This window comes from Vitis vinifera, chromosome 2 (assembly GCF_030704535.1).
Source record: "Vitis vinifera cultivar Pinot Noir 40024 chromosome 2, ASM3070453v1".
NCBI lineage: Eukaryota > Viridiplantae > Streptophyta > Magnoliopsida > Vitales > Vitaceae > Vitis > Vitis vinifera.
In genome coordinates, this window is record NC_081806.1 from 17077567 (window position 1) to 17081407 (window position 3841).

The window sequence follows — 3841 nt, forward strand, 5'->3', positions numbered from 1 at the left end:
TTTTACCTAACATAACATAAGCAAAAACGCAATTATTACTATGCGCCATTTATCTAAAATAATAAGTTGATAATCAGTCAGGGAGCTTTGATAATCACTTGGGGAGCCATAATGGTAAAAATGCAATTATTACTATGTGTTATTTATCTAAAATAATAGTTTGATAATCACTTGGGGAGCTTTAATAATCACTCTGGGAGCCAGAATTGTTGGGTGGGGGAGCATAAAAAATCTATTTAGGGGTCATGTGATATGCAGATGTAAATTTTGCATGAAAATTTTGGTTTTTTGGGAGCACTTGACCCCTCTAAGCATACATTGGCTTGATAAGTGTTGATAATCCTAATAATATTCTCTATTGGTATTATTATTCTTGATATTTATTATTATTATTATTATTATTATTATTAACTTTAATTTAATTAATTAGTTTATAAATTCCCAATTTGTGTAAAACTCTTATTTTTGAAGTTTATTTTTAAGAATCTTCTCATTTCTTTATTTAATTAAACCAAATCTCTTCAAAACCTATTTCTTTTGTTTGTTGAACTAAACTTATTATTCTTAAAAATTTTATTACAATTATTCAGCATGCTTTATTATATTACTCACCATTAATATTTTTATTATTCTTTATTATTATTATATCTAACACATTCTCACGCATACACATTACCCATGTATCTATCACTTTTCCTCCACTGTAGCCACCTATCGTTTTCACTTTTTCTATAGCTATTTTTTTCTAACCAATTAAACACTCATGCCATCATTTCTTTTGTTACCTTTTTTAAGTTTCTCAGTAACACCCTTTGGTCATGGAATGCCCTCACACTCACAACCATGACATTCCAATTTTTTTTCCATATCCAAATCCACATAAACCCTCCATAATTTACTTTTCCTCTTCAATTTTATTTTATTTTATTTAGGTCCACCCATTTGAATATATATAATTTCCCTATCTCGAGGAATAAATCAATCCATATTCATATATTTCTAATTTTTTATTTAAAATTAAATAAATCAAAACCCCATCAAGATTTTTTTTTATAAAAAAAAATTAAAATTATTAAAAACTAATTAATAAATCTAAAATTCTAATTTAAGAGTTAAATTTTTACTTGAAAAAACTCATCTTCAAATACTAATAATTTCTACTGTGCATAAGGAATGGGAAAAAGGAGTTCTATGTAAAGAAGTTAGAAATTTAATTTATAGTTTTAATGCAAAAACTATCATTTTTTTAAATTTATATTTTATTTTTATATTACATTTTTACCCCTAAAAAAAATTAAGTTTAGGGTATTATAAGGTTTATATAATCACTACTATTTAAAAGGAAAGATTTAAAACCTCCTTGTCAAAAAAGATTTATCTACTATAGTTTTAATTAATGATTATTGAGTTAATAATATTTATGAGTTAATAATAAGATTTATCTACAAAGAATCCAATATATCTTTGTAGACCCCCTTTCAGGAAACCAAAGACTATTAGTTTTTTTAGGGATTTTTTATAGCGTGAAAATAATGCTATTTCACCACCTGGAGGAGCTGGTAGCACCCTAGATAAGTGGGGGGACCCCTTCCCGACGCTTGAGGCAGCTGCATGGACATGGCAGGGAGCATGGCTGGCCATGGTAGTGGTTGGAGATGACATGTTGGCTGACCGGTGAACAGGAGAACGAGTAGTAGTGGCTTGCTGAGGAAGACAAAAAGAAGGAGTTTGATAGCAAGAGAAAAAAGGCAAGGGAGACAAGAAGGAAAGAAGGAGGAAAAAAGAAAAGAGGTATTGAGGAAGAGGTTACAGGGGGAGCCAGGAAAAAGGGGGCCTCCAGAATTTTCCCGGGGGTAAGTTTTTCCATTATGTTTTTGTTTCTTTCTTTTTTTCTCTTCGTATATTATTACTGAGATGCATTGTTGTTGATTTTTGGATGGGTTATGCTCTATTCCTCATAACTGACTGTTCCTCTTTTGCTTATGTGTATGTCTGAAGATTGATTTAATTCCGTTTTACCTTCTCTGGGACATTTTCAAAGAAAAGAGACCTTCTGGCTCACTCATCTACAAGCCCACTAACTAAGAGAGGAAACATAGTTCTTAATGTTTCTTTTATTTCGCTCCTTCCATTGCTCTGTTTTTGCTGCTTTTCTCTCTGCTTTTCTTGTTTGGTTTTTCTTGAATATGAAGCCGTAAAGGGGAATGAGTCTATGGGATATCGCCACACAACTCAACCCTCACCAGTCACCATTCTCCCTTTATTGTATCTTCTTCTCGATCTCCCCATTTCCCCCGCTTTCTACTCTATAGATCAAAACTACGACCATGACTTACTGCATTTGATTCTATTGAGCATATTGGCGAGCGTGATCAACACCAAGGCAAGGAACGCCGCCGTGCTGGTTGGCCAAAAATGGCTGGTGTTGGAGAGGGGCACGCAGACCTCCCTCACCCTCCGTGGCAACGTCGTTCACAGCAATCTGTATATGATTCTGACTTGTTTTCAGGCCGTGACTCACCTTGACCTCTCTCTGCTCTCGCCTTGGGGCCACTCCTTTATCTCTCCCTCCTCTGATCCTACGCTTCTAGCTCATCTTCTTCGCCATGCCTTTCCGATGGTGACTTCGCTCACTGTCTATGCTTGCACCCCGGCCACTCTCCAACTCCTAGCTCCCCAATGGCCCAATCTCACCCGCAACAGCCACTTCGTCCATCAAACAATCACTGCCGGAGATGGAGCCTACCACTCGTCGTCGTCGCCGCCTTTCTCTTCATCAAGATCTCCGTCCAGCGGCGGAGATGGTGGTGAGACCAGCAGCGCCGGCCATGGTAGCGGCGGCGAGAGCGCCAATAGAAGCAACAACCCCCACCTCCATTCCTTCATATCATCATAGCCATCATCGATGTGCAAGCCCTATTCCCCACCGCCGGTTTGCTACTTGTTGCCACCCTTTTGTTTTTTTTAAAAAAATAAGGTGGCAGCACCCCTAGATCTTCATGGTGGACATTTGGCTGGTGGGCTCCCAAAGCCTAAGTTGTGGGTTTAGATTAGTTCATATAGGCCTTAAGCCCCATCATCCAAGTTTGGGCCAAGTATTTGGCCCTCTTAAGTCCTTTTTCTAATGTTACAAATATGTTTTTCCTAAAGATTTTAAAATCAGCTATACAAAATATCATTTTATAAAATAATTTCCTAAAATTTGATTTTAAATTCGGTTTGCAAAATTTTGATTCTCGAAAATTCAATACCGAAAATTCCTCTATGCAATTTCACTCGTTTAAATATTATGATTGTTAATTATTATTATTTCATATGTATCAATTTATCATCTTTTAAAAATCTCATTCATTAAAGTCTAATCCTTCAAAAATCCCACGTCTTAATTTAATTTTTCAATAATTCGTTTAAATCTTATTTTCATCAATTAGAATTATTATCCTATATTTATCTAGTTATTTAAAGTCTAATCCTTCAAAAATTCCACGTCTTAATTTAATTTTTCAATAATCCATTTAAATCTTATTTTCATCAATTAGAATTATTATACCGTATTTATCTAGTTATTTAAAATCTAATTCTTCAAAAATTCCACGTCTTAATTTAATTTTTCAATAATCTGTTTAAATCTTATTTTCATCAATTAGAATTATTATCTCGTATTTATCTAGTTATTTAAAGTCTAATCCTTAAAAAATTCCACGTCTTAATTTAATTTTTCAATAATTCGTTTAAGTTTTATTCTCATCAATTAGAATTATTTATCCCGTATTTATCTAATTATTTAAAGTCTAGTCCTTCAAAAATCCCATGTCTTAATTTAATTTTTCAATCCTAAAAA